The sequence below is a fragment of the Onychostruthus taczanowskii genome, unplaced genomic scaffold, assembly GCF_017590055.1.
Source record: "Onychostruthus taczanowskii isolate IOZ18803 unplaced genomic scaffold, ASM1759005v1 scaffold1, whole genome shotgun sequence".
NCBI classification, from domain to species: domain Eukaryota; kingdom Metazoa; phylum Chordata; class Aves; order Passeriformes; family Passeridae; genus Onychostruthus; species Onychostruthus taczanowskii.
In genome coordinates this window covers 27,928,017-27,952,444 of record NW_024496525.1, presented here as the reverse complement: position 1 = coordinate 27,952,444, position 24,428 = coordinate 27,928,017, and the positions used below count along the sequence as shown (strand labels likewise).

At 40.0% G+C, this 24,428-nt stretch overlaps 1 long non-coding RNA gene across 1 annotated transcript; it reads right to left on the bottom strand.

Annotated features, from left to right (window-relative positions):
• Positions 1 to 985: 985 nt before the first annotated feature.
• Positions 986 to 19,013, bottom strand: LOC121335194. Its single transcript, XR_005952529.1, has 3 exons — positions 18,682 to 19,013; positions 16,544 to 16,620; positions 986 to 2,829 (listed from the first exon to the last, which is right to left on the bottom strand). It is a non-coding gene; the product is annotated as an uncharacterized LOC121335194 (long non-coding RNA).
• Positions 19,014 to 24,428: the final 5,415 nt, after the last annotated feature.

The following is a 24,428-nucleotide window of genomic DNA, read 5'->3' as shown; positions in this document are numbered from 1 at the left end:
TTTCCAAGAGGTAAGGGAACTTTAGCAGCAGCCGTCAATAGCAAATGAAGTGGGAGGAAGCAAAGAACGAAAAATAGGCTGTGATTTATAAAAAGAATGTAAAAATCTGTGATTATATAATGATGCACAGAATATGCCAGCTACCAAAGAAAACTATGACATCACTGTTAACTTAGTGAGCTCTCTATCTCTGCTCTGGCATAAAGACAGCTTCTGAAGTAGGTTGAAACCCATAATCTTTAAGTTAGAGTTGAGAAATGATCCCTCAGTCCAAATTGAGGTTCAAACTGAAGAAAGAGAGTTTGTTGTCTGAGGGAAAGTCATTGATCCCAAGTTAGTTTATATTTATTCTGTTTTGAGTTAGAATATGAAATGAAATTCCATATAGAGGTAGAAGTTGATGTGGAATGTCCCCTGGAGTTTTTGAATTAAGAAAATAAACTAATGGAAGGTGGATTAAACCAGAAGACTTATTTGTGAATCAGTGTTAAATAGTGACCACATACAACAAAGAATTCTGAAAACCTAATGCTTCTTAGTAGGGGAAAAGTCCTTCTATAAAAATATGGGGTTTGCCTCCTGTGGGTTAGAGAGCAAGGGTTGGAAAACAGACCTGTATCTTTAAATTATTTCTCTGCTGCTCTGCAAGGACAGAGGGTGGCAGCCCAGCCCAGGCACTCCCCATCCTCCTGTTTTGCTGCTTTGTGAAGCCAGTGGAGCTGCTGCACTGGGAGCCCTCCCAGCCACAGGTGAGCAGCTTCTCCATCTGCAATCCTCAGCAGGCCAATCAAGCTGGCCCTGCGTGAGGTAAGATGGACAGTCCCCCTGTGTGCCCTGAACTCCCTCTGAAATTTCAGCAGATCAATGTCGTTGTGGTTTTTAATTACCCCTTCGATTCATCATTATTTTGTGGACTTACACACGCCCTGCAGGACACGGCACCACAGAGCACAAATAAACAGCCACAGAGCCCTGGTTACCTTTGAGGTGCTGCAGTCACCCTCCAGAGGGAAATGTCACAGTAGCCGGCTCCTTTCTCTAGGTAAACTGACCTCAGGGTTTCCAGGCCGGTTTCAGTCTCAGCTGAGACACAAGAGCAGCCACTTCACCTCGTGTTCTGGGGTAAGAGCTCTTATATTTCATAATAAAACTTATTCTTGTTGCCAAGAGCAGGCACAGAGATCAGAAAGGATGGTGGGGCTTCTGCTCTTCCCACTTCTTTTCTGAAGAGGAGACCATCTATCCTTGCAGTTCCTGCATAGTAGTAATCTATAAATATTTGAGCACAGGGTCCACCCATAGAAGACAGTGAAGGCATCCTGAGAGGTGCTCAAACAGACCTGGATTCAAAGCACCCACTGGACTGCAAAAAAACACTTCCTGAAGGCTACCTCCCACACGATGTGCTGCAGAAGTTGTTCTGTTGGACAGACTTAAAAAGATAATACCTCTCTGTCCTTTCCTGTTCTTCTCCAAATCTCCTGGTTATGTACAGTGTAAGGAGAATGAAGCAGCCTTTTTGGTTTAATTTGTGAGCCAATGCAGCTTATCAGAGTGAAAGCACTTATCATGTGGGAAGCACAAACTAGATAGGGCTGTAGGGGTGAAATATGACAAAAATTATCAAATTTTTATTGGAGCTCCTTAGTGAATTAATAGCCAAAATGCAGGTTTTGGATTAATAAAGAGTGCCAGTACCACTTTTGATTGAGTTTGGGGTAAAAAATCATAATCTGCAGCCTTTGGAAGATGATGCCAGATGTCTGCCACCACACTTGCAATGCAGCATGCAGTATTCTAAAGTACAGCATTGGGATCTGTGCATCAGCAGGGCAAATTCTCCCTGAGGGGGAAAATCCGCTTTCTCGAAACACCACTGCAGAGGGAGACAGAAAAGACAAGGCAAACCACAAGTGCACGCTCTGTAGATGAAAACAGACCTGAGACAGAGCTGCACACTCTTCTCTGCCTCAATCATTGGTGGTACTTCCTTCCGAGCAGCAGAGAAATGAGACACCATGACACAGAAGATGCTTCAACATGCAATTGTACGTATGTGAGCAGTAGTCTTGTTGGGAGTGATTCCATGTGGGTTTCACAAGCACACATCCCTGAGCCTGTTCCACTGCTCCTTGGGTGTGTGGTACTTCTACGGTCAGTGCCACAGTGTCGCAGAGACTGGAAGAGAATGGGCAGGGGAGGTGCTGCATCCATGCACAGATACTGCACAGTGGACATGAACTTCTCTAGTTCAGGAGGCCTGAGGTAGAAAAAGGTCTCTCTCAGAGCTGACTGAAGATCAGTGGATGCCTTTCCCTTCTGTAATGTCTTTCTGTCCATCCTGCAAATGATGGGTACAGCTGCCACCTCAACAGACCTTTGGCAAAGCATAGGACCAAGCCTGTGTTGGCTGGAGTTAATGGGAATAGGAACCCCCTTGGTAAATCTCTAAAGCATTGTCTGTGTAAAAAGGCTCAGTGGATGGAAGCAAAGGAGATAGTCCTCATAAATATTTCCTCACTGTAGTTTTGGTTCAGGTGTTCGGCATCCCATGCAGAAGCTTAATGTGCTCTTTTCCAGTGGCAGGTGATATAGAAAAGAACAGGCTAAGCTGCTACTCTCATCAGTGGAAAAAAAATTTCAAAGCTTGACTCTGGGTAGCTCTGTGCCCTTTCTTTCGCTCAAAATGTAATGGTTGAAGAGACTCTTTCTGTTATTCCCACACTTAAAGCAGTATCTGTCCTTGGGTAGCTGGCACTGGCTGACAGTGCTCTGTGGAGAGGTGTGATAGGGACAGTTATGAAACTGGAACAAGTGAATTCCACATTCCTGTTGGAAAGGAAGATGGATACATTTAGTTTTACTCAGGAAAAGGGTTTTTCATTAGTTACATATATCTGGAATGGATCTAACTTAATTTTACTGATACCAGGAGAATAAAAACAGGTAAAGATGGGATGACCTAAATGCACAGAGCAAGGAGTGGCTTTATGTTAATTGAGATGAGAACATGGAGTCTAAAATTGTCATGTGAAGGCAGCCTGAATTAATTTTTTGAGAGGAGGTATTAATTATTGAGTTGTGGGCAGAAAAAAAATCATTTACTTATTAAAGCTCTGTGTATCTGGAGTTGGTTCTTGGAATGAAGATAATACATGCAGTTGACTTTTTCCATTGGGACTGCACATAAAGCTTTGATAACCACTGCCTGACAGGATGAGCTGCAGCCATGGTTAGACAGATAACCCCAAGAACCAGATCAAACTGTATAGCCCAGGTTCTCATCTCAGATACTTATCAACCATAGCCCTCTGTGTGGACCAGCTATGCATATTTAAATTCAAGCTTCCAGCTGCTTTGATTAGATGGGAAGGTTCTTCATCCATGGGAAAATATTGTCATGTTTTTCCTGGGTAATTAAAATCAAGTGGTCAGTTTAATGAGGAATGAGATATGGCACTCCTTTTAGTTTCAATTGTTCTTATTCAAATATTTGTTCAAATTTTAAAAAAATGGGACATAGCTTTTTGTTTCAGAGGAAAAGAGAACTCTGAAGTTTCCAAAAGGACTGCCAGTAGTGCCACATTTTCTGGAAATTGGGCCCTTTATAGTTGTGTCTTACAAATATGATCTGATTTTTAAAGTATCTTGGCAAGAGGCCATTTGCCATCTTTAATCTGTATCCTGATATGTAATTTAAACACACCCAAACGTATGAAGCACTTCAGACAGGCTTTGCAAATGAAACTACAGGTACTGACAACATTTTTTGACTCTGAACTATGTATGCTGGGACAGAAGAAGTTAGTAGGTAAAGGGCCATTACCTGCAAACACATCTCTGGAAAAAAATATTGAAGCTTGATTTTGAAAGACCACCCAAAACTCCCCACTTTGTGCAAATTATCTGAATTTACAGCCAAGTGTAACACTGCTACAGACTTCAAGTTCCCTGAGGGTTATATCATACAAACTCACTGAGAAAGCTGTTTGTGTAAAAAAAAAAAAAAAAAAAAGAGAAAAAAAAAGAAAAAAAAAAGAAAAAGAATTCTTTAAGAGAGGCATATGTTTCTCTCTCCCTCTTTTTTTGTTGATTATCTGCAAATGATTTGCATCCTAACTATACATTGCAGAATTTACTTGGCGTAGCAGATGAGTGCACTGCTTCTCTGCAAACAGCATCCGTGGAGGAGCCTCAGTCACACACAGGACCTAGAAAACACAAGGGGCTTCAGAGAGGGCATCAGCTGCATTTCACACCAGTGTTGAGAGTGCTGTGGCTTGTACCGCAAGAAAGGGCTGAGGGAGGGGTTTCTTTCAGACGAAACTAGTATAGAAGTTGTGTTCTGCAGTCACACCTAATGTATTCAATTTGTTAATGTGCATCAAGTCCATGGGACCAGACTAGAATTAGTTTGAGGTAACCCCCAAAAAGATAGGCATTGCGGACATAAGGTCCTTAGCAAAATTTTTTCTCTATATCTGTTTATTTCTATGCACCAGCTACTTGCAAATATGGTCTAAGCCAAAGAGGCACATTGAAGGATGCAATAAAAAAAGTAGCTGAAGGAACTATATTTCCACAGGCATGCTATTATTTATCATTTGCACTGAAGCACTATTTAACAACCCTAAATCCCCCCATTGTGCAAGGTGTTAGATACTAACACAGAACAAGAAGATGGTTCCTTCCCCTGAAGAATTAAAACCTGGAAATATTTTGGGATGGAGCTTTACCTCACAATCCAGCCTGACATGTTCCCAGGTGCTGTTCTGGCATGAAAAAGCTGTAAAATCAGTCATGCAACTTAGCTCTGGGAAGGAGGTGGGACCGGGAAGAGGAGTGTAAAATTTCACAATGCTCACTTTTCCTTGTGTCTTCACTGGGTTGAAATGGATGGAAAAAAGCCAATAGCCAGCAGAAAGTGGAGGCTGGGGGAATACAGTACTGAACCGATATCCTGGCGATTTATGACCTTCCTGGGACACTATGAAGAATAAGTGAGTGACAGATTATCTGCTGACCTGTGGGATAGCTCATTTGCTTTTGTTCAAGCAGCAGTTTTCCAGTAGAACTGAAGATCCAATATATTTCTCTGTTGAACCTCAGTTCAGCTACCTTACTGCTAAATAAATATGTCAGTCAGCAATGGCACAATTTAATTTCTCTGGTGGGAGGTGTTTGTCTCACTCCAAAGGGGAGCCTGAGAGGATGCACTGCGGAAGTTTAGAGGGCAGGGAATGGGCAAATTAGAGAATGGGCAAAACAGAGAATGAGTCAAACTGATGGTGGGGAGCTACCTGGAGGTATTTGCATGCCACAGATGGACCTGTGTTTTCTGACTTATGTAGTATTTACTTAACTATTCTTTCCTTAAAGTTTGTACAAGATTATGGTTCCTTCACTGAGGTTAGTCCTTCTCTCCTGGGGTCTCGTCAACTTTAAAAGCCTTTCCATAAAAAAACCTCAAAAACACTACAAAGAACAAACCATAAAACTCCTTATATTGTCCCCCTTCACAGACATGTTTGACCTGATCCTTCATTTGCCTGCACCTTAATGTTTGTTTTGTGAGATAACCTCTTCTGCATTAGAGGTCTGACCTTTTAAAACTGGACTAAGATGATGAGGCAGGACTGTCCAGCAGAGGATGGAGGAGGATGGTCTGGCATGCTCTGACTTAGTGTAACAAGCACTTCCACTGGTTATACTTACATTTTAAATTATTTTTATTTGTACCATTGGGACTGTAAAGTTAATGTCTGCAGCAGAAATGGGAAGGCTACATGGCAGCTAATACTGCTAGTTTTTTTTCAAGAAACAATATTTCAGAAATCACAATTCTACTGGCTTGCTTCAACGTGAATTAACAGTGAATATTCACGGTCAGGCATATTTTGCGGTCACAGACACAAAACATGGGGAGCAAAGCCCTGCACCCTGTCTGACCTTGCAAGAGATCCAGTAACAACAACAAGGAAGAGTAAAAAACCATTTCTCTCCCCAGTTCTGATTGCCTCAGTCTTGCCCTCTTAATAAGCATTTAAATAATGTAAATGTAAAGGGTGGTGCAGGAGAGAGAAGGGGGGGGTGTGCACACAAACGTTTCTGACTCTTCTTTTTCCCCCGAACACTGATGCCATTGCATAATTATATGGGTTGGCTTGAAAGAATGAAACCCAGTTCAAAATGTATGAGTTCATTTTTATGTTCTACTGAGAAAATTTATTCAGTGTGACTGCTCAGTAGCGAGAGCAGTAAAACACCTTAATCCCTGGTTGAAGAAAGGTAATACCTTGACAGATGTGTGCCTCCTACTTTCCTTGCGGCCATGTTTCAACAACAAACCTTTATTTCTGCTTCTCGGCTGTAGCAGAAAAAAAAAAATGAGCGGAGCAATAAAGCAGTCAGACAAATCTCAGGAGCCAGGCGGCAATGCAATAGTAATGACAGATTTTTAATGTGGCAGGAGAGATTGACAGGAAAATGTCTTCAGAGCAAACGCACGCCAGATGGAATGAAAACGGTTTATTGGAGTATGGAGGTGCTGCTGAACTGAATAGAGGGCGGGTTTAAGGTGGGTGTTTTATCTGCTTCAAGTAAACAACAACAACCAAAAAAACCAAATTCCACTCACCAGGTATTGCCTTAGACCAGTCTTTGCACCAAGGGGATATTTTTTGTTTGTTTGTTTGTTTATTTCTTTTTCTACAGTATTGCACTAGAGAAAAACTTTAAAGTCAAAAGTTCAGTCATTACATGCACTGCACAAAAGGAGAAGGCAAACTGGTTTGGTCTCAGCTTTTTTTTATTGTTTGCCTCTCTTCCCTCCTCTCCCGCACCCCTCCCCTTAATCTGAAGGAATTTCTCACTCACTATGAACAGATAAAGATGTTTTGATGTGCTTTTAGATAAATCAGAATGATTTTTTTTTCAAAAAGAGAATGAGGAAGGGAAAAAAAATAATTCCAGCTGATAGAGTAGCTATCAAATCTAGGACAGAAGAAGAAGCCTACACTAAAAAACCTATAAAAGCCCATATAGCTGTTTCTATATCAAGAAGAACAACATCATTGTGTCTTTTTCAACTGAGTAAACTTAACTTGCATGCTCTTAGTAATGATAATAAAGTCAAATTCAGCCCTACATCTCACAAGAAAACATAACTATGAATTATTTCATACCCTCCATATAGAGCAAAGGCAGGAAAACAGCCATAAATGGGAAGAAACAGCACAAAAGAAAGGAAGAAAATACAACTCTAAACTGTGAATCTCCCTGACATCTTTTCATTATCAGCCTAGTCAATGAAGAATGCCACAAAGGAAAGCACGGCATCATATTATTGAAACGTGATGGTTTGGGGTTTTTTTTGAAGGATGCACTTGTACATTCTCTGTGGATAGCTTTTTTATTTAATTATATTTGCCATTATTAACTCTCTGTAATTGTGTTTTACATGCAGGGCTTGGATTAAGTGTTTTTCCTGTATCATATACACTTGTATCGCTCTTTTTACAGTTTTTTCAGGGCTTTTTTTCCTTATGCAAACACATCAGAGTAAAAATATTGAGTTACCTCCTTTATTTGTATTATACTTTAAAACAAAACAAACCTTTTTATCTTCGACAACGTGCTTCTTTTTTGCTAAGGAATATTTATTTAGACAGTAAAAAGATGTTATGGTTCTTTCCACTAGTAGAAGCGTATGCACTGAATATGCTCCAATGTAATTTGCAGAAAGTGAGGAAAACACTCTGGAAAAGTAAGCAGGGAGTTTTGCCATGTCGTTTCATCTGATAACTACAATACTACGATAACAAAGCTTTAGGCAATATGCTTAAAACTGACAGGAAAAGTACCAGGCAAGGTCTTATAATGATCCATTTATATTACATATTTTATAAATTTACTGATTGCTCAGAAAATATGTCTTTTTTTTTTTCATGTTTTGTCTTGTTCAGGATCCTGCTATAAAGTTCTATTTAACTCTTCTTTTGTATTAATCCTGACAGAGCTATAAAATTTGCTTGTATGAGTCTTATGGTCTTTGGGGTTTTGTTTCAATTTCCTTTGCATTTGGCTATATATTGTCATACAAGCTGTTCCTCACGATGCAAGAGAAAATACTTTTATATTTAAAAAACCTTTAACTGGTTAAGTCGTTTGTCCATATAAAGAACCACACAATAACATAACACAGAAAAACAAAGTAATGAAGGTCTTTTAAGTGATATTGTGTATACTATTTCCTTGCACTTAAATGTAACTCGATTATCAGTGAATGTAACTTTTTTTGGGTGGATTGATGATGTTTTGTAAGTCAGTGCTGCAAAGGATATTACATCACTAGGAGCTGTTTTATAGAAAATAAAAAAATCCAACAGAATTTTCAGTTTATTTTAGAATCTATTTTACCAGCTTTAAATACTCTCCAAAATTAAACTCAGAATTAATATTAAAGCAATGTTGAAAATAAAACTTGACAAAACAGGATGTGATGGCTGCCGTTCTGTCCTTAAACCACCTTTTTGCAACACACATAATACAGAATATTAATCAGTGTTTTAAGGCTGTGGCAGTTCCTAGAGACACAATGACAACTTAGGGACAGAACATCCAGCTTAACTGTGAATAGCATTGCCTTATTCTGCACCAGAATCTTCATATCGTTTAAAAATAGATTTTACTGTGTCATCAGCTCCATTCTGGTATCACTAGTAAACTGCACTAGGTATAAAAGCTGCAGAGGAAATTGTACCAGCACAGACACCAAAGTTGCTATTGGTAGTGTGCAATAGCTTGAGTTTTCATTTCACAAGACTGAATACTTTCAACCTCAAAATTTTTGTTATTTCTAAAATCATACCAAGTATGTCAGCATGCTCGCATGCACCCCCGCACTGTGGAATTTTGATAATGTATGTCCTAACCGCTTAATTGATTGATTAGCTTACTGCAGCTTTCTGAGGCACCAAATTTATCTTTAATAGCCGGAGTCAGGCACGGCAGGCAATCGAGGGGGGGGTCCCTTGGCGTCGATTTGCTCTTAACTGGAAAGTCATTACCACTTAATACATGTAGATTGTGTTGAAAGAAAATTATGTGTAATGAAATGAGGGAAAAATTAGTGGAGTGTTATGGGCGAAAGCAGATGTTACGGAGGAATTATGCTAGCAGAGATAATCACCTTCGCTAGCATTGTGTGTGCTGGGGTGTTAACTCAGGGAGAGAGTTGGAGAGAGAGCTAAATAAATGCACTGATTTACACAGATCCACTTTTCAAACTACAGTATATGACTAGTACACACATCTACAAACACATCCATATATATACACACACATATAGACATGCTCAGGGCTGAACTTTTATATTTCTGAAGCTTTTTTTAGCTGTTTTCTAGCTACTCACACTATATTCAGAAGTCCTAGCTGGAAGCACAGGGAAGTAGCTGTCGATTTGCATAGTATTGTGAAGATGAGAATAATATCCAAGGGCAGAAGTACTCATATAAGCATTAAGATGAAACCTTGTATGGTTCAAACTCTGGACAACCTCTCCTGAGAGAAAACTGATGAATTTGAGAGCGGTCTTTGAGGACAGCACCAGGCATTCTCAAAACTATAAAATTGAAATAAATAGCAGATAGTTGCAAAGAAATTATAGAGACATAGAATGTTGTGCCTTTAGTTAAACAGCCTGTAAATAAAGCAGATAGAAGAAAAAAAAAGAAAAAAAATGAAGTCTTTCTTTTGATGCAAGTTAGGAATATGTTTTAAGGTAGTAGTTTTGCAGACAGGAAATAATGATAATGCTCAGAATCAGGACAAGGGAGAGAAGAAACATGTCACAGATTTTATTTTGAATGCATTTTAAAATTCTGTAAATTAATACTTCACCTGTGGGCATCTCCCTGTCTTTTTCCAGCCATGACTGATATATATGCTTGATTATATTTCTTACATTCCAGCATGCAAGGTCACTATTAATTTTTATCTTGGGTTTATCTATTTCATATAACATGTGTTTGGATTTAGAATTATCTCTGCTTTATCACCCATTTCATAATAAAAATGTGGTCTCAGAAAGATATTAGTTTGCAAAATTCACTATCAAAACCATTGACAATTAGGGTTTCCTCACATATCATTCTGTTCCTTCGCTGTTAAATGAGGCTTTTATGAGTATAGTTATTGCTGGTGATAATAATACAAATTTTAAAAATTAAAAAAAAAAAAAAAAACAACAAAACCAAGCAACAAAAAAACCCTCAAGGCTTTGTATTCCCTGTATTACCATTCAGAGACAGGAGGTTAGCAAAAAGACTGTCAATTTTCTGTCACTATATTAATGAGTTAAAAGAAGTGCAGCCAGCCCCTCATGAATCAATTGGAAAACTATGATGAATGTTTCAATAATTAAGAGAATAATTAAATTGCTGAATGTTAAGATGGCACTAAATGAAATAGCTTTCGTAACAGCAGCACATTGCTGTTTATAAACCCAAAGAGCCCCGTTTCACCAGCGCTGAGTCCGGCTCGGATTTATCTGTGTGTCTTGGACAGGCTGTGGGCCCAATCCTGCAGAAGCCCACCCTGCAGCCAGTGTACCTCCTGCCTTAGCCCTGCCCAAGGGCAATAATGGTGTGTGTGCAGAGCTGAGCAGGGGCAGGGATCTGCTGCTCCATCAGAGCCCCTCGGTGCCCCTCCAGCGTCCCCAGCCGCGCGCTGCACGTGGCCACCGTGGCGGTGCCCGGGCGATAAGCAGCTAAACTCACACAGATAACGAAGGCAGGGAATCTGCAGCCACAGCTGACACACTGACGGCAGCATGCATGATGCTGGTGGAAATGCTTTTAAAAGGTGATATGTGTTAAAGGTGAACCGTAAAGCTGGAGTGAAAATTATGTTAAGTTCAGAAATATGTTCTGAATCTCGCAACTATCAGGCGAGTTTTACAGGAGCTTTCAAAATTCTCTTTTCTCCTGTACAATAATCTGGCAGTTTCTCCTTTGATAAGGACATTCCCAAACATAACTTCATGTGATATCACACATACCAGAACCTAGGATGCTAAAAAATGAGACATCCTAAAAAATTGTCCTTCAAACCAAGGTATCTCAGAGCAATGCACATAGCTTAAAAAATTATCATTTGGAGAGACAACTGTAAACCATTCCCTAGGCTTAAAAACTTTTATAAATCCTGGTGGGGAGGAGGAGATGGTGGACAATAGGTGAAGTAATTAACTAGTATATAGTTGTATTTTGTTTTGAAAGCATGTCACAGATTAGTTTGTTGGTTTTTTTTCTGCTGGAATATCAGCATCTTTAAGCAGAAGTCACAAATAAGGTAGGGCCATTTCAGGTGCAAAATTCAACCTAATGCATTTTGTTTTCCTGCCTATGAAGGTTATGAAGTGCTTTTTACTGCCCTGTCTTTCTCACTTCCCTGTTTCACTGCTTGTTTGGGTTTTTTTTTCCTTTTTCTCTCTTTCCCCACTCGCTTCTGTTCACATACCTCCTTCTGTTTCACCATGCACCCATCTTCCACCAGTCCCTAGCTCTCCCTGCAGTGGGGGCAGGTTTTATTTGCTTGTAGGAGAAGTTTGTGGAAGGAAAATTTCTACTCAGTTCTGAGTTAGCCCCCTTTGCAGCTCAATCATAATGTCAGGCACAATTTCACCATCTTCTTCATCTCTTATGTTGCTGAATTTATTCTTCCTGTCTCCTTCGGTAGTGTATTCCTGCACAGTCAGAAAATCATCACTGATACACATATTTCACATTTGCCTTCATTCCTTTCCCATCTCTCTTCTGCCGCACAGAGGCACCTCAGACACTCCCCTGAACCCCATGCCCCCAATATGTTTATTTTCCATTTTTCTCTTCTACCTTCAATGCCTCTTTCCTACTCATCACATAAATATATGTTCTGGGGTATTTCAAAACCCAGCATTATGTACTTGGAACACTAGTGATTTGAGTGAAATGGAGAATAAATATAGCCATAATATGCTTTAAAATAGGTGAATTAGTTGAGCAGGAGACTTTTAATGCCATGTGGGTGGTCAGTAAAAAAGCAACAATTACCATGAGATGGAATTTGATATACCACAGTTATTTGCTACTCTAGAGATAGAGCAGTACCATGGTAACCTAGACTCCACTGTGTGGCAAGTGTTGTTAATTGTATAGATTTTTAATGGGGATAATTGTACTTCTCTTGTCTGAAATCAATTTTTACTGGCAGTGACCAATGCCCAGAAGGATATTCTCAAAGAGATGTTTCATGACCTACAGTTTGTACACCTCATATTTCTTGCTTATAGTGATAAAATTTCACCCCATCAGTGGAAGGGTGTACATTTTTACCTTCTGATAAATGCTGATAAGAAATTAAAATATTAAAATTCAGATGGATAGATAATAATTTTCACCATAGGTTAAGGAATGCTACATATTGATAGGCCAAGCCCAGAGAAAGGAAATTATCCTGTTTGTATTTGATAATTAATTAGATAACTTAATTTTCAAGTATTGTTATTGCAGCTTCTTTCTTTAGTGTGGAATTTAGTTTTTACTGAAATATCCAGGTCTATAATTACGGTGGATGGAAATTTTCTTTGGCAAAATCTACTAGCAGTGGATATTGCTTTGCCAGAATTTAACATTCAGGTCAGAAGTTCTCTGCTGTATGGCTCTGTTTCAGGTGAATATTCAAGTCTGAGAAAAAGATTAGGGAAAGTATGTTGTTAACAGTGTTTAAAAATAAATATACCTCTCAGCTGCTTCCTTAACAGCTCTTCAATGTGAAAATGAGTCTCAACAACTGGTCAAACTTCAAGCTTCTAGAAAAAAACCCAACAACATTTATTTATGCTCATTGGAGGCTTGTTATGTTTGTCAGAGTGTCCATGCTCAACCAGGTTGCACAGTTACACCACATTTCCTAAGATATGCAGCCCTATCACTTGAGCAGGACCTTGCCCCTGCTTGCTGGAGTTGACTGGATCTCTGGATATTAATAGAGACCATCTTTCTCCCCTGGTTCTGATAGAGCCCAAAGGACATGCAGCAGGAGGAAAAAGCTTCATACAGGAAGTCACCTAAAGATGGGAAAGAAAGGGTGTAAGGAACCTGGGCATGGAGAGCTCTGAGTGGGGGGTGGTGGCCAGAGCTTGTGCTTGACAACAAAAAAGCCACTTAGGACAGGGAGATAATAAGCACACACTTATTGATAGGTGTACATGCTCATCTTTAAAAATTATGGAAAAAAAAAATGAAAAAATTATGTTGGTCCAGAAAATGATGTATGAAATTGGCCACAAAATTTAGAAACATGGCAACAGTTAGATTCTGATTAAGGAGGAACATGTGGTATGGACACTATCCCCAGCTTTGAGGAGAATAACTAAATGAGCAGGAGTTGGATATAAGATTACACAAGTGTAAGAAATGTGACGAAAGGTGTGAATGAGTGCTACCTGAAGGGAGGTAAGAAAAGGAGAAAAATATTACATATTGGAAGGAAGAGGAAATCTCTTCCATCCACCTCTATTAATCCTAAACAAAAATAACTAGTCCTGAGTTCTGATTTCACTGCACTGTTTAACAAAGTAACTGTAACTTCCATTCAAACAGTTTTCCATCCCATGCACAGTAATAAGTTATGCAGAGGGTAACTGCCTTCCACCACTTCTGTGTGAAGATCTGAACAAACAATGCTATTTTTGCTTGTTCAATTCCTATATTTCCAAAACATAATGGAAATGCAGCTATGAAATTTAAAGTAAGCAGTGACATTCTGAATTTCACCACTCAAAAACTGCAAAATACCTGGATTAAAGCTGCTATGGCAGTTGCTATTGATTACAATCCATCCCTGTTCCTGAAAGTGGAGTTCCAGTTTGCCTAACCAGTGTAAATGAAACATAAATTTTATGGATAAAATTCCAATCTGGCAGAATTAATCAGAAGGTTTTCAGATTTTCTATTGATTAGATAGGGAATTTATTCACTAATTTTAACAGCCCTGTTTCAATAACTACCAAAAATTTATGAGCAAAACAAGTACTAGGACTACATCCAAAGGACTGCGCTTCACTTCTTATCCCTTTGAAATGAAAAAGTAATAATGCATGCTGAAGTGTTCACAATTGTACACTTCTGTTCCCTCATACTGTTCATGTCCCAGTCCAAAAGAAACTTTGCAGAAGGACCCAGATCTCTCAGCAAGTAAACAAAGTCACCCATCCAGTGCCCTGTGCACAAGAAATACTGCACAATATAAATGTTTTGGACAATAATTTTTTTTGTCTCACAAACTGCACAGTAGAGTTTTAGAAAGTAGAGAGTAGAGTAGAAAAATGTGATGATTTTTCACATCTTTGTTCTAGGTGCCCAGATGAAGAAAGGGAACTATCTGACTTTTTCTAGAAAACCATTGAAATTTTAGTGAGGATTAGTTAATTTATGCTGTAGTAACAGTCTGCAACTACAGTGAGGTTCTTGAGGATAGCCTTGCAGCTAGGAGGTGAAATTCACACTGAAGGTACATCTTTCTCATCTCAGTTTTTATGCTCCATTATATATTTTCTATTATAATGTGGAGTGGAGGATCAGAGAATAGAAAGCTGATGCATTTTAACAGGAAATGTTTGCTTTCAAAGAAGTAAACCTCTATTTACAGAAAGCCTGGGTAGAGTTTCAAAAGTATTTTTGTCCCTATAGCATCATATTATCTTTTATATTTTTTAATTGAATCCTCATCCTGGAGGCAATAGGTGCTGAACAAACTAGACCTCCCAGGTACAGCTGCAGTGTATTAAGTCTGGGCTTGAAAAATAGGAGAAAGTTATTTGGTGCTCAAAGATATTTACTTTAAATCTGTGGGGGGGTTTTTTGTTGCTTTGGGTTTTTAGCGTGCTTTTTTGTTTTTTTGGTTTTTTTTTTTTTTTTTTTTTTTTGTGAGGATAAGGGGAAGGAGAAGTTTGCTATTATTTCCTTCCCACAGCTACTTCATGAGAAGAGAGAAGCACAGGATGAAATGAATGGAAAGCAGAGTTGACAATATTTTTCACAGACTCTACTATAGCTGGCTAAATGCTATTAAAAAAACCCCCTGCCTTTGATGGAATTCGGAAATGGATTGCTATCAACTATTGTTCATTTACTGGAATTTGCAAATGGATTCCTCTCACCCATACTGTCTTCTAGTTGTGTTTGCTTTCTAGGGACATTTGTAGGATTCAATTACTATTGTGACTATTCACTGAGAATTTCAGAACAGCATGCACAAGTATTGAAGGAAACTGGGTATTACATTCACACACATGAATATGGGCACACTCAACACATTGGAAAAATAAATCAACACCATGTGACTCATCAAAGAAGTCATATCTAACAAAGCTCAAGAAGTGATTGGGGAATGTTCACAGAGAAGTGTTCCTGAGCAATTAGAAGTACTTAGAGAGGAAAAAGGATCTCTTTGAATTCTTTTGCATAATAAACTCAAGGAAACCTCAGTCTGCCCATGGAGATCCCATAGGCAGAAAAAGGGCTAAACTTACTGACTAAACTATTCATTGTGAATTATTCCCTCTGCTCTAATGTCTGCACGGCATGGAAGCATGGTGCCAGCCCTGCTACACACTGTAATTTTACTCTTCTAGGAATAAAGTGGGAATATACTGCTGGGCATGTTAAAGCACTCTGCAGAGGACATTATATATATTTTCTACATGTGACCTGCCTTTGATTTTTGTGTTGAAAATGGAGTTATCTACCTTCAGAGGGAAAATATTAGCCCTCAGACAGTGAAATAGGATTATATTTTTTACTTTATTTCTGTAAAGTGGTATTTGGTGCAAAAACTATATAAGACTGAAATGTAGAGTTTGAGAAGACAGAGGTCAACATGGCAAAATTTGGCCAGATAGTTTTTACATTTTTGGGCTGACCATGAGTTAATAGCTACTGATTCCTTTAGCAAATTCCTGCCTAATTGTAATTTTTCCTTGATTAAATTGTCCTTTATAAGGACATCTGTTCTGTTCTTTGCCAAGGTGTAAGATACAATCATATCCTAGAATTTGTAAAGTAGTTTGGACAACACAATAATAAATCTATTCTGATGATGAATCCTACAAAGGAGACATTGTCCGTCCCCCACCCAGCTTAGCACATCTCACTGTCAGGATATTTTTCCTAACACTGTGACTCTGCCTCTCTTCTGCTGAAGTATTTCCTATAATTCATCCCTTTTTCCAGCCCAGATCATTCCAGTTTCTTCACCTCCTTGGGACAACTGCATTGCTCCCCAATGGCAAGTGAGAACCACCCCTGCTCTGAGGACCAAGGTTTTGATGGGTGGCTGAGTACCAGGGAAAGTATTTGTTGCCACTAAGGGGTTCAAGAAAATTACCTCCTGAGTTACAATCTGTGCTACCCCAGCCTGAATTAAGGACAGTTTAAATGCTAATTCAAAGACATGCTTTACATGAGGGTAGTCACTCCACTCCCAGGGAGGAAAACTTTACCTTTCCAGATTTTTTCAGCATCTAGAAGTATATGAGACTGCTGTTCTGAGCTGTCTTGCAATGGGGCAAATTGCTGTCTGGAGAGGTAAAAAAAAAAATCAGTTTCCATAGCCTGGGGAAAAAGTTTTCATAGCCTGGGGATGACAACTCAAATCTAGACAGCAGATCTAAGGGGGTCTTTTAATATAACAGAGATATATTTTGTAAAGGTTGGAAAAACAGAGACTTGATTTGTAGAAATTAAATCTGGAAGAGAAACTGTGAAGAGCAGGTATGGTGCTAATAGTCTCCAGCATTGTGTCACAGAGAAATAATTCTGTACAATTGTGGAGAAACAATGGCTCAAAGAGGTCATATTTGCTGTCCTGGGCTTATGACCAGACATCTGCACACTGGTATGAGTGGATAGTCTGAGAAGAAAGGACTGGACAGAAGGCAGCAACCAAAGATAAAGAGATAAATGCTAGGGAGCCATCAGCTTTATGACAGTTGCTGCGACTGAATTAAATCATAGAGGAGTAAAACTCAGCGGGAGATGGGGAAGCATTGACAGAAAGTGGGAAGGCAGAGAGAATACTGAAGAAATTATTGGAACACTGGAAAACAAAACAACCAAGCATCAAGTTGTGGAAACCCATGGTGGGGAAAGGGAGAGTTGTGGGAGATGGGATGATTTGCTCTCATCTTCTAAGGGTTCCACATTCCCATGAATGCTTACAGCTTTTCATAAATTCACACACAAAACATAAGGAGCAGATTAAGCTGAACTGGAAAGGAACCACATTGTGGGGATGTAATAATTAAAGGCAGTTGCCGGGAAGCTGAAGTGTAGGGGAGATTGATTATAAATAGACAGAGATAGGTTTGCTGGAGTGGCTAACATGACAGTGATCCTGAGGGAATGGACAGCAGCTGCAGGCAAGTCCAGGACAGGGAAGGTACTAGTCCTCTTGCCCCACTCACCACAGGCAATAGCCCCAGCCCACATTGAATCTCAAAACAGAAAAGAGGGAGTGAAAAAGTCATAAACTGTGTACCTCTGAAGACAAAATAATCTGTGGCTGTGTACATTGTTTGTAATATTGAGAATGACATCCTGACTCACACTCCTTAGCAGCTTTATCAGTATAACCATCAGGGCTTTGGCCATTATAGGGTAAAGCTAGCATCACCCTGGGTAGCATCAGAAGAGACTGCTACCAGGAGGACCACCACTATTATTACTAGCTGCAATAAAAAAAAGCACTTCTTAAAATGTTTTTTCTACCTAATTGTCAAAACTGAATAATATTATCAGCTTTTTTATCCTTTGAGTATTTTTCTAATAAGAAAGCGCAGAGATGCACTGCAAATAAAAGCAGAAGATTCGAGGATGCAAAGCAATCATGCAAAATGACTTTCATATCAGTTTGATAAGCAGCTGAAATTTAATAACTACATCTCTCCTATGGTGCTGGATGAAAGTTTAATACTTTATGCTTTTGCTTCTTTCTTCCGCACGATGCTTATTCAGAATCATAACTTTTCCTTTTATAGTCACAGCAATGCTTAGGTGCGGTGGATTAATCGAAGCCTTACGAGACTCCAGTACAGTCCAGACTATAGTGACTTATAATCAAACCCTAGGAGAAGACTGTCAGGGGTCATAAGGGAAATGAGCAGAGATCCAAATGTAAAAGTAATATTTACCAAGGATAATGCACACAGATCTTACTGCCCCAGTAGGCAAGATGGAAGGCCAGTCTTTTACAACCCAGCTCCAAGAGATGCTGGATGCAGGAGATGCAAAAGAAAGAGGAAGGTAAAAATGCCTCTCAGAATTTGGCTCACAGATTTTGGCTTAAAATGTGATTCAAAACTCCAGGAATGTGAGACAAGGAAAATTAAGACACTAAATCGATAAAGTTCAGCTACCAACAAACAATTACAACACTGGAGGAAAAAAACCCAAAAAACAAAAAAACACCCAAAACAAAGAAACAAGAAAACAAAAAAAACCCAAGCAAAACAAAACACTAAAATCCCCCAAAAACCAGCACCCTCCCTTCTCATTTGCAAACCCGTGCTGGCAGCATTCAGTGCAGAGGCTTTTCTACCTGTAGGTGACAGAGCCCCCAGCCCGGTGTCAACTGCCCTACCTTGGAAACCAGCATGGGGCTAAAACAGCTGCACCGGGGACCTCTGAGCCCTGCCCGACAGGCTTTTCCGCTGTAAACTTGTGATGGGAAGGGTCACATGGACACAGGGTCACGGCCAGGCGGGCGTGGGTCAGGAGGAATCAGGGAGCCAGGTGAGGCGAGGTGGCCAGGGGCAGGTGAGCGGGCGGGGAGGCTGGCAGGGGCAGAGGACGGGGCAGAAAACAGGGGGAGGGGGCAGAGTGAGAGCAGAGAGCAAGCAGGGTCCTGTCAGATAGGGACAGGGGCTGGGGAAGGCTGCAGACGGGCTGGGGCAGGGGCTGGGGCAGGAGCAGGGACAAGGGCTGGGGCAGGAGCTGGGGCAACGACAAGGGCAGAAGGAGGGGCAGGAGCTGGAGCAGTGGCAGGAACAAGTGTAGAGGCAGGGACAAGGGCAAGGGCAGTGGCAGGGGCAATGGTAGGGGCAGGGACAAGGACGAGGGCAGGGACAAGGGCAGAAGCAGGGGCAGGGGCAAGAACAAGGGCAGTGGCAATATCAAGGGCAGGCACAGGGACAAGGGCAGGGACAGGGACAGCTGGGGCGGGGACAGGGACAAAGGCAGGGGCAGGAGCTGGGGTAGTGGCAGTGTCAGGGACAAGGGCAGTGGCACCGACAAGGGCAGTGGCAGGGACAAAGGCAGGGACAGGGACAGGGGCAGAGGCAGGAGCTGGAGCAGGGGCAGGAACGAGGGCAGGAGCTGGGGCAGAGGCAGGGACAAGGGCAGGGGCAGGACCTGGGGCAGTGGCACGGACAAGGGCAGGGTCAAGGGCAGGGGCAGGAGCTGGGACAGGGGGCAGGGACAAGGGAGGGGCACGGACAAGGGCAGGGGCAGGGGGCGAGGTGCCGCCTGCTCCGCTGCAGCAGCGCCCCCTTCTGCCGGCTGGCGAGGCCGCAGCCGCGCTCGGCGCTGCGGGCAGCTGCGCATCCCTCGCATCCCGCGGGCTGGGAGGGAGGCTCGAGACACAGGGGAAATGTAGAGCGTGGCTGGGAATTAGAAAAGAGGACTTAAAAATCAAAAAACTAGAAGACAGTCGTTTGCAGGCAGATGCTAGGAAGTCTCCGGATTCACTGGTGGACGGGTGCGTGGCTTCAGTTTCCAGCCTGTGTGTGAGTGTGTGTGTGTGTGCTGCAAAAACAGATAATAAAAAGAATACAAATGAAAGAACATCTGATGTAGTCATCAGATCTAACTACAGCACTTTAATATGAATTGCAGCTCCAGATGTTGTCTTAAGAAAATGAATCAATTAGACAAATGAGGAATTTCTTCCTAAATCATAACAGGAGAAAAAGTCCAGTAGCTGCAGACTATTGTATAAATGTCCTAATGGCTTTCATTCTTCTCATATACCTGTCAGCTTTACTACAAGGCTTCTCATCGTTTAAGTTGTTGTTTACCTTCCTGAATACTGGTTTGATTTGAAAAAGTGTTCTAAATGTTCAACACCTTTTACCCTGAAAATAATAATACATCAGCCTTTAGGAGTTGAACCCAGCAGAAACTGGTGTCACTATTCATAAAATAATTGAGTTTACACAAAAAGTGATTTCTGTAATAGCCCCCTTTTTACAAGTATGTACATTTTATTTAAAATTACTGACTCAAAAAGCAAGGTAGGAAAAAATCACCTCCAACAACTTCCTGTAATTGCGAATTATTGTGAGGGAAACAGAAGGAAAAGATTTTGAAATTATGAGCCATTATGCTTGAGAGAGAGAGGGAGTAAGTGAGAGAGAGGGAGAGGGAGAGAGAGAGGCAGTGGGAAAAAAAGACATCTCGGCTTCATGAAACACAGCTGACAAGCTCGACTAAATTACCCCCGGACCATTACAAAAATCACTTAATTGCCAACCATTTTGTTAGGTCAATTGACTCTAATTGAAAAAATAACAAAAAGCTTATTATGCTGCAAATGCGGCCGTGGAAAATGAGTCTTCTGTTAGGAGGAAACAATAATTCTAAATTTCAGCTGCTGCTAACACTACAAAGTTCAGTGTTTTCTTCTGATAGAATCTACTGTGCAGGGGAAAGTGAATATGCTCCAATTGATTGATATTTCTTTTAATGCTGCCCCCTCTTCCTTCTTCATACTCACAGCCCCTTCAGTCGACCCACCCACCCCGCTGAGTTTTATTTCCCTTCCTTGTTGCCTCGTGGCTCTCTTTTCCGTGGCAGGGTTGATGTCAGTTTTTGTTCCTAAGGCATTTGTGGTTTGGGGGTGTGTGAGGCTGCTGTGACTCCTCTTTTCAGCTTGTCCACAATAACCTCAAAACCCAGGTGAGGGGTTAGGAGAAGCACCTTGCTAAAACCTCCTGGCCCCCTTCGCTTTCCTCTTTTCCTCACACACTGTAATTTTCTTTAAAGCCTGATAAGAGAGAATTGTTTACATATTTTCACAAAAAAAAAACAAAAAAAACAAAAAAAAAACCTTAAAAAGAGTCTCCCCAATGTAAATTAAAAAACACAAACCCTGACTGGTAAATAGGATTCTAATTACTTATAATGATCAAATTTTTAGGAGTGTGTGCATGAGTTTGTTCATTTCTAAAGAAGATAAACTTTCTGGAGCTCCACTATTGTCCCAAATGCAGATTTGAATACTGGAGGTTCATAATGGGATTGATTCTACTCTGTGAAAAGTAATTATTTGTCCATAAAACCAGGAGGCTGCAGAAATGAACTCGGATGGCAACAGCCTTTTGTTCAGCTCCTTTGCAGTGAAGAGGTAGGGAATGGAAGAAACTTCTCAGTAGCCACGGTGCATGATTAAATATTTCCATAATCATGTCTATATGTTTGCTTCTTGCACTGTGTTCAGATTTTTTTTTCTGATTTTATCATTTCAGGGAAACTACCTGACTGCATTGCACTTTTACAAGGCCTAAAACTCCTGAGCCAACTACAGTGAAATGGTGAACAAAAACCTATGTAATACAGCAGGATGTTCCTTCACAGTATTTTAGAAAAAGGAAAAAAAAAAAGCAAAAAACTTTGTGTATGTGTATGCTTTTGCTTTGCCTTTTATAGCTACAGTAGATCTTCCAGTGCTTTTACAAAGCAGTGAGTTAAATACTGGTGGCGTGGTGCCTGTGTAGGCAAACGGCACAGCCATTAGTGCTCAGCATACGTTTTTATTGTTTCTTTATATAGAACCCAATATCACTTACACAGAGGGGGATACAACAAATATATCAGACCATGAAGCACACATATGTGCTGTTTCTTTCTGAGCATCCGCAGCTGTATATAATCAAAGGAACATTCCTTTGGAGTGCACCACAGGTCAGCAGGAACCTTGACACACAGCTGAATTTATGAGTGATCACATTGTTTTAAATATGCATCACTTAGATTTCTACAGGTGTTTAAAGATTTGCCTCAACATTCCCTTTTTTCTCTTTTTTTTGTTCCTTTTGTGAAAGGCGTGCACATGGAAAACAGAGATTGTATAATTAAGGCTTCCATTTGGATGCTAAAATTGATATAATTCACCATAACTGACAACAGAGAATATTATATCATCTCTAAGAAAAAAACCCACTCAAAATGCTAAAAAAAAAAGAAACTTGCCTGAGTGAAATATTGCTTCTAATCAGGGACCAGAAAACCTCGAAATTCACCAAGCCTTGCTGAATGTGGGGGAAATTAGGAAAAAAAAAAAATCTATTTTTATACTTCAAAATACATGTCAGTAATTTTGTCTAAAAGTATAAATCAAAAATAAAAACAAACAACACATTAGAGAAACCCTGTTTGAAACATGTGGCTTAAAATAAAACAAGCATTATTAATTATCTGCTTCCTTTATAGTAGGAAAGATATAAAATTAAATAGATAAAATCTTAAGAGAAACCAATGTGCATGTATTGAGAAAAGACAATGAAGCTTCACAGACCGAATAGAACCAATTCCTTTCAAATAAGCGGGAAAGCCCTACAGAGAGAAATAAAAGTGAGGAATGGTGAATTCTGTAACACTTGCCAGACCAATGAGCTTCATCAATTAATCACAGCAAAATAATCACCACCTACATTAAAGAATAATACATGAAAAGGACAGGGCATAGCTTTAACTTATTCAGAAAGGGCTGACTCCCTAATCCCTCTGAGTCTTGACATGTTAACTGGGTAGCGACTAATTAGATGTCAAAAATTCATAAGCACTCTTTAATATTGCATATATCTGCGGCAGACATTTCAATATGAGAGTTGTATACACAGAAGTCACTATAGCATTAAAACACAGCAGGGTGGGAGAAATAAAAGGAAAACAATAAAAACAATGGCCCTTAAAAACCCAAGAGAATGCCTCCTTTGGAAGTGTGTACTTTCTTATTCAGAAAAGGTATCACCTTAATAAGAATTATAGGCAAAGAGGTTTCACTGCTCCTTGCTGTGTGGACGAAAAGAGGGAGAAAAGACTGACTTATCAAAGACACTGGCAGGTAAATAGTAATTTACTATGCATGCACAATGAACATTACACAGTGCCTTGACACAGGGCGATAATGAAAGACATGCTATTGTGGCATCCATCGAGGGAATTTTTTTTCTTCATTCTTCCTTCCCTTGTCTCTCTTGAGTAAAGAAGCAGTGATGTTTCCTGGCAGCTGCCTCCTGTTTCAAGCCATTTCACATAATATAGAAAGAAGCTGAAGTTTAGTGTATTAAGTAAGTGAGTTAGTTTGCTGGTTTGGCGATATATACATTGCTTGTGTGTGAACTTATATTTCAGATGCACGGCTCTGTATTTTTACAGAACAAGCCTTTTCCTGTCTGAAGAATTATATGAACCTCTTATATACAACAAGGCAGCAAGATTAAAAACAATGCATCATATAATACACTGTTTTATGACTTGCATCCCTTAATTGTAGCTCTCAGGAATAAGAAGAGAGCAATGTGCTCCTGTTTATATGCAGAATTGTCATTCTCTCTTTTGACTAACAATGTGTACTGTACAGGGCTAGTAGTCTGTGGAGATTCCTGTATTTTCTCCTTTACCAACCAGCAAAGTTAAATTTCACTTCTTCGATGCTTCTAACTAGCTCACAGGCAGCAAGCCTTTGAATTTAGCCTGCATGCAGTATGGGAGGCTGTGACTGTAATCCTCCCATAGCTGCTGCTGTTTAAATGTGACATGGCTGCAACTGGAAGGTTTTAATTATTTTAAAAGTGTAAAATCACGTAACATGATGATATAAGGTAAGAAACCTCCTGCAGAGAAAAAATTATAACATTTGTATATCTCATGGGACTAGCATCTAAAGAGACAATGTGGCTCTTCTTGTACGTTTCAGTGTGTGTAATAATGATATTTGCATGTATCAACTGATTAATATTTTCATAAGCTGACATCTCACACTGTGATGGCAACTTCTGGACTGATGTAGTACAAGAATAAGAATAAAATGCACTTTAGTGACTGTTGACCGTGTTAGACTGAATGGTCACTTGTTGTTCAGTTATGCCTGACCTTTCCTTTGAAAGTTGATACATTAATTTTGTTTCCAAAAGACCTTCTAGGATCAACACTGCAACTGTAATTAACTGCTTGTATTTGTCATTATTGCACTATTCACACCTTTTTCTTGCAATTGTAAATGTGTTACCTAGCACTTATGTTTGTCCATGTCTTGAGTGTCCAAGGGTGTTTTGTGAGCACACATTTTCTGGTTTTAGACTAAAATCAAAATATCAAAGGGCAACA